Source organism: Nicotiana tabacum, chromosome 17, assembly GCF_000715075.1.
Source record: "Nicotiana tabacum cultivar K326 chromosome 17, ASM71507v2, whole genome shotgun sequence".
NCBI classification, from domain to species: domain Eukaryota; kingdom Viridiplantae; phylum Streptophyta; class Magnoliopsida; order Solanales; family Solanaceae; genus Nicotiana; species Nicotiana tabacum.
In genome coordinates, this window is record NC_134096.1 from 81395093 (window position 1) to 81402592 (window position 7500).

A 7500-nucleotide genomic window follows, 5' to 3' on the forward strand; every position below is an offset into this window, starting at 1 on the left:
TAATACGTTTTTCCCCAAAGCAAGTTCGCCACCAACCGTAGCAGCACCATCCGCTAAAATTTGTCCCTTTTTAATGCATTTACCCCGAGGAACCTGGAGTTTTTGATGCATACAAGTATTTTTATTGGAACGTTGATATATAACTAATGGAATGCTTAGAATATCTCCATTACCTGCTAAAAGAATCTTGTCAGTATTGGTATAAACGACCCTTCCCTCGCGTTCGGCTATAGCAAGAGCCCCCGAATCTAGAGCTGCTTGTCGTTCCAACCCAGTTCCAACAATGCATTTCTCGGAGCGAGAAAGAGGAACTGCTTGACGTTGCATATTAGAACTCATTAAAGCTCGATTCGCATCATTATGTTCGATAAAAGGAATGAGGGAAGCTCCAATAGAAAAATATTGAAAAGGAAAAATACTTCGAAGATGAACCTGTTCCCATGCAATAGTCAAGAATTCTTGACGGTATCGAGCTGGAACAACCTGTTCTTCCTGAATATCCTGATTTAAGGCTAAAGAATTTCCTGCCGCTACCATATAGTATTCATCTCTACCTGGTGATAAATAAAGCATCCGTACCCCGGTTGACCTCTCAGAAATTTCATAAAAAGGGCTTTCTAGAGATCCCCAATGACCAATCCTCGCATGAATTGCTAAGGATCCAATAAGTCCAACATTGATTCCTTCAGATGTGTCAATTGGGCAAATACGTCCATAGTGACTAGGATGGATATCTCGTATCCGAAAACTAGCAGTGCGCCCTGTCAGTCCTCCAGGGCCCAAATAACTTAATTTTCTCCCATGAACTATTTGTGTCAATGGATTAGTTCGATCCAAAACTTGAGATAATGGGTGTAAACCGAAAAAGGATTCATAAGTAGTTGTTAATGGAGTTGAGGTTACCAAATTCTGAGGTGTCGGTATCAATTTATGCCGAATTGCTCCACATATAGTCCCCCGAACCACATTTTCTAAACGAACCAGAGCCAATCCGAATTGATCTTGTAAAAGATCTGCTACAGAACGAATACGTTTATTTTTCAAATGATTCATATCGTCAAGTGCACCCATTCCAAATTTCAGCCCAATCAAATGATCGGCGGCTGCCAATATATCTCGTGGTAACAAAAATGTATTGTTCTGGGGTATATCAAGGTTCAGTCTTCGGTTCATATTTCGTCGACCAATCCTTCCTAATTCACATCTTTGTTGAAAGAATTTCTTTTGTAATTCCTTACATAAGGATTCAGAAAATACCGGATCGCCACCTACACAAGCAAATTGTTGATAAAACTCCAAAATGGCATTTTCTTTTGACCCAATTTTTTTCTCTCCTTATCACTCAGAAAAGACAAAAAAATTTCAGGATAGCAAACATTCTCTAGAATTTCTCTTAGATTCAAACCCATAGCTGATGATAGAACTAGAATAGATATTTTTTGTTTCCTACTTACACGAGCCCATATCCTTGCTTTTCTATCAATTTCTAATTCTGATCTTCCTCCCCAATCTGATATTATGGTGCCGGTATAGACCGAAATTCCGTTATGGTCCAATTCTGATCGGTAATAAATACCGGGACTTTGCAATATTTGATTGATCACAATTCTATATATTCCATTGACTATAGAAGTTCCCAGGGAATTCATTAGAGGAATGTTTCCGATAAAAATTGTTTGTTCTTGCATATCCCTACTGTTTTTCCAAATTAATCCCGCGGATACATATAATTCAGAAGAATATGTGAGTGATTCATACACAGCATCTCTTTCCTTTATCAAGGGTTCGACCAATTGATATGTTTCCACAAATAATTGAAATTCAATTTCTTGATCTGTATCTTCAATTTTTGGAAACTTATAAAGTTCTTCCGTCAAACCTTGATCAATGAACCTACAAAATCCTTCAAATTGTATCTGATTAAATCCAGGTATTGTAGATATTCCCTCATTTCCATCCCCGAGCATTTTTAATTTCCCATTTATCAAAAAATACCACTATTGGTTCATTCTTCATCTAATTAGATAGATTAGATAAATGATCTAGCAATGATGGCATTTCTATTTTGTTTACCGAATCACATGAAATTTTACCCAACTCCATATCTGGAATGTATGAAATACGTATGAACGGAGGAAGAAAGAGAATTTTCTACTTAAATTGAATTGGAATTTATTGGAATTTTCAACAGATACAAATGGAAAGAAATTGATAAAACATCCCTAGAAACAGACTTCTGCTACTTAGACTTATTAATTAAGTTATAGAATTTTGTATAGAATATCAAAACAAAAATGATTCCATTTCTACCATTATTATGATAATACACATTCCAACCTGCTTGAATACCAGAAAAATAAATGGATTCGACATTTGATCTTTTCGCTGAGATAAAGGCATAAAAATAAGAAAGAATATATAGAATTAGAATCGGTTTTTTAGCATTTAACCCCCTTTTCTGTTATGGATTTCGTTGCTAAAAAAATGATTTGTAGAGAAGAGAGAGATTTTGTTTACGGATTTTTGAATAGAATACGATTGTGAAGTGTATAAGAAAAGAAGGTTTGTATGGCTTAACCACGTGTGGAGATATCTATAATATCCGTCTTTCTTCTCTTTTATTGTTTTATTGTCGTTCTCTGTTCTATTCGGGGCAACCCGGGTTGTGCTCTATGAAAACAGAATTTCAATTTTCTATTCAATTCAAAATTCAAATTGAAGTATGATACTTTTCTGATATCTGATAATTCTCTATCGGGAACATATATAAATAATATATATCCGTCTAACAATTTCTCTTGGGGGGTTTACATATACTCATAATTGTTGTTATAATTAAAATTGAGAAGGATTTTTTGATTGAAAAAATCCATACTGATTAGTTATATATCAAGTTGTATTTTCTTATGTCATTAGGAAAACAAAATTTGGAGATTCAAATCCAAGAATCATTCATGCATTCTAAGTCAATAGTTAATGGTTCCGATTTTCAGAAATTTGAATTTTGGATTTTGCGACTGAAAATCCACATTTGATTTTTCAATAGAAAGGTAAGAGAAAGCTTTGAACATTATGAATTTGGAGATCGAAATTGAAAGGATGAATCAAACCCAATCAAAAGGGAAGAAGGATTAGGATTTCTTTGACTTTTAGGAAAAATTAAGGAAAACAGAACTCAAGGTGCAAGTACAATAAAAAAGCAGTTCAGTAATCCTGGAAAGTTTTCATCTATTTTGTATTTGTAGCATTTTGGCGACATGGCCGAGTGGTAAGGCAGAGGACTGCAAATCCTTTTTTCCCCAGTTCAAATCCGGGTGTCGCCTGATCAACAAAAAACTCGAAATCTCTTCTTTTCTTCTGTTCTGTTGATATAACCCGCCGAATGATTCCCCAGCAGAAGCAGAGAAAGCAGACTGTTGATACTTGTTTGATTCTAAACATCTGGTCTGGGGGTTTTTCTAAAAAATTGTAAATATCTTTGCATTGCATATTTAGGCTTCAAGGAAATATTCGAATGCTAGAGGGGCTATCAAGACTTCGCAATTACCTTCTACTACAAATCAAAATTTTCTATTATTAATGCATTGTATAATGACTGGACCTTGAATTAGATTGGAGAGCCCGATAGGAAATCTAAATAGTTGTGGAAGGGGGCGGAAGATACTTTATTATATACGAGGAACTCACGAAAATCTCTGAGTGCTCAAGCATCCAATCAATTGAAATGAGGGTCAACAAAAAAAGAATAGGACCTATTATTCCTACATGTTCCATTAGTAACATTCCCTTGAGATGTTACTGCAGATTTTGCTTGTGTTTAATCTTTCCCGATTAGAAATCCTATAGGAATTTCTTATAAAATGAGCGAATTTATTGGATTGGTTTATTAATAGTCTTCGTTCTTTTTGACTCTGCGCCATTGATTCCACTATTATTAGTGAGGAATAACGGAACAATTCCTTTATATTTATAGAGATAGGGGACATAATTCATATGGATATAGTAAGTCTTGCTTGGGCTGCTTTAATGGTAGTCTTTACTTTTTCCCTTTCACTCGTAGTGTGGGGAAGAAGTGGACTCTAGGGGTCCTACTAATTGAGTTAAGGAAGCAAACTGTATCAATATCAATTGCTTTCGAGATCGTTCTGCAACACGTTTTGAACAAAATCAAAATATCTTCATTTTGAAATTCCATTGGACTCGACTGGAGTAATGTATTATAGGAATCATCCTCTTTCAATCAAAGAGCTATTTCAACGATTCCCATGTTTGTAGTTCGAAAGGAAGAGGATCCCAGGAAATTTATTCGAACCTAATTCTTCCGAAATTTTCTATTCCAATCAACGGCCTCTTACCAGGTGATACTGAGGAGGGCCGGACCCTTTTTTTATTTCTTTCTCTCTTTACTGTTCAAAGAAGAGGTAGTTTTGTTAAGTGTATACGCACTTTGTATGAGAAAGAAAGGATATAAACATAGTGGTTGTCTAACGAGATACTATGCAGAATAAGATCTTCAGATGAGTCACATATTGCGCATTTACCGCTTTCGAATTTTTGAAATTGGATTTATGCTTTATCGACTTATTTCATATCATGGTTCAGGCGTTAAAAATCGGTGAGGTTTACTCTTCCTTTTCGATGCCCGTGGAACTACTGTCAATGGTTTACTCAATTACTTCTTGGGAATGTTAAAAAAAGATTACTACGTGATTTTTTGAATCTGCCTATATCTATCGCTTTTCCTTCATTGATTTGATTCTTTCAATAGATACCGAGATTCAGATTGGAAATCAAAAATCTAGTAATTCAAACTATAAGACATAAGAGTAATTTAGATTGATCAGAACAAATAGATATAGCAAATAAATGGAATTGGATGCTATGTCAATCCCATATATGGAATTGATATTCACATATATCAAGATAATATTGTAGATTGATCTATAGATCCATATCAAAAGATCCATATCAAATGCAGCCTCTATCTTTATTTTATTCCAGGGGGCAGCTTTATAACTACAATCTAACTAATAAATAGTATGGTAGAAAGAAATAGATGAATCTTTCTTTCTACCATACTATCTATCTATTAGAATACTGCCGATTCTAGTCCACTCATTTCATTTAAGACATGAAATTAGAATCTTTTTCATTTTATTTCGTCAATTTTGGCTAAGAACTCAGAAGTCAAGTTTCATTCAAATTAGTTAATAATTAATCGTTTTGACTGACTGTTTTTACGTAAATGATAAGTAGAAAAGCGGTAGGAACTAGAATAAATAGTGCAGTAGCAATAAATGCAAGAATATTTACTTCCATAATCTCATCGGTTTTTTACTTCGCAATAACTCGGGATTTAATCCCATAGAGATGATAAATCTTTGGCCTGTAAATTCAATGAATGAATATTACCTCTCGATGATCTTGAATCGGATCAATATCATGAATAACAATATCTGAACTATCAAATCAATTCGTCGTCGAGAATTGAATAGTATAACATAGGAAGTTCTTTTATCCATACCGCCCCAAACTTGGATTCCTGACCCAATCCAAAATTCCTTTATTTATTTATCATTATCATTTTTTCTCATCTGTTCTTTTTTTCTCTCTAATCTATCTAGTTCCTTCTTGTACAATCATCTGATGAAGTCTCATCAAATAGCTCTTCCACTTCCAGTGGTCACATAGTTACAAACCCAAACAAACAATAAAAGCTAAATGGAAAAAGAAAGGAGTTTAGAACTAAACTATTTTTGACTTGGAAGACAAAGAAGTGTGATAAAGATGAGACCGTATAAAATGAATATTCATCAAATTGACTATTTTCCGATTTGTTCTTTCGTCGATGGGGCCTTAAAACAAAATGAAAAATCGGAAAAATGATTCATTCCCCTTTCTAAGAGGAGTAGGATCTTTCCTTTCCCCTCCTTTCTTCGTAGATTATTAGCCCCGGGACACCTATACCAAAAGCTCAGTGTGCAATTTGCATGAAATCTATTTTTCAACTTCAAACTAGTAAGTGAGGTTCCATAAATCCGTAGCCAGAAAAATAAATTGTTTTTTTTTTGTTTTTTCTGGAAAGTATTTTCTTATATTAAATTTTGTATTGGACAAGAAAGGAATTCCCCTTGTGTATGCGCGCCTCAAAAAGGTATAGTACTCGATTCCATTACATGCATCGGGGGCAATCGAAAAAGCCAGCATTTCTTGGAATACTGACTATAATGCTACCAATAATCGTACTAATCCAACCGCATATGTCTTTCTCCTACCAAAAGGAAAGAAAAAAGAAATAAGGATTTCCCCTTTGCTTTGACAATGAAATTCTGCCCCCGGTCCCCTTCATAAAAAGGGAGAGATTTATTGATATATTTATTGGATCCATCGGGACTGACGGGGCTCGAACCCGCAGCTTCCGCCTTGACAGGGCGGTGCTCTGACCAATTGAACTACAATCCCAGGGAAATACGGGATCTAGCAGAAAATTTGATTCTTTTTTATCTCCGGATCGGGTATTTCTGAAGTACAAAGGGGGTTATATCATCTCATGGCGGATTGGCGAATTTTTGGGCCGAGCTGGATTTGAACCAGCGTAGACATATTGCCAACGAATTTACAGTCCGTCCCCATTAACCGCTCGGGCATCGACCCAGGAAGAATCAATTTTAGACTTATTGGTAATCCATGATCAACTTCCTTTCGTAGTACCCTACCCCCAGGGGAATTCGAATCCCCGCTGCCTCCTTGAAAGAGAGATGTCCTAAACCACTAGACGATGGGGGCCTGCTTGACCAACCGCCATCATACTATGATCATAGTATGATCAGTTTTTTGAAATTGTCAATATAATCGAATGATTCTATCCGAGGGATCTTTCCCCCTTTCAGAATTGCATAGAATTTTTTTATTCGTCATTGATGAATTATTCATTAGAATCGCCATTAGAAATCTAGTAGTAGTATTTTTTTTTTTGGAATTATTTCAATTGAATTTCTTTCGATTATTTTAGTTTAGATTATTTAGTATTTAGAATTTTCTTTTTTTATTTATAAATAAAAAAAAGTAATAAATACAAAAAATAGAAATAATAAGGAAGAGTAGGATTTTTGCAGGGAATGATTGGTCCGTCAGAAAAGGAAAAAGGTGTGAAATTCTATTTCTTTCACTTTCATTTGATTCATTGTTAAGACGAGATATCCTTATCTCCCTCCCACCAAGACAGGAAATTAACAAACGAGAAATCTAGTAAGCGGGATCAAGAAGAAAATTCTTTTTTCTCCAAGAATTTAGTTCAGGAGACAAGTAGAATCTCTTCATTCCATGATTCGATGAAATATCTTGAATTTTATGTTGAATTGCTAGGTGTATGTACATGTATCAATCAAGTGAATTTTGTTCTGGTGGGATCAATTCAATAAAAGAAAAAAGCAATTCGAGTCGGTCTTGAAACAATTCATTGCATTTTCTCCTAGACTTCCTAGGTAAATCCATTTTATT

At 34.9% G+C, this 7500-nt stretch overlaps 3 non-coding genes across 3 annotated transcripts; 1 reads left to right on the top strand and 2 right to left on the bottom strand.

Annotated features, from left to right (window-relative positions):
- Window positions 1-3251: 3251 nt before the first annotated feature.
- TRNAC-GCA (transfer RNA cysteine (anticodon GCA)) lies at window positions 3252-3323 on the top strand. Its single transcript has one exon. It is a non-coding gene; the product is annotated as a tRNA-Cys (tRNA).
- Window positions 3324-6388: 3065 nt separating this feature from the next.
- Window positions 6389-6462, bottom strand: TRNAD-GUC (transfer RNA aspartic acid (anticodon GUC)). The gene has a single exon. It is a non-coding gene; the product is annotated as a tRNA-Asp (tRNA).
- Window positions 6463-6570: 108 nt separating this feature from the next.
- On the bottom strand, window positions 6571-6654 carry TRNAY-GUA (transfer RNA tyrosine (anticodon GUA)). The gene has a single exon. It is a non-coding gene; the product is annotated as a tRNA-Tyr (tRNA).
- Window positions 6655-7500: the final 846 nt, after the last annotated feature.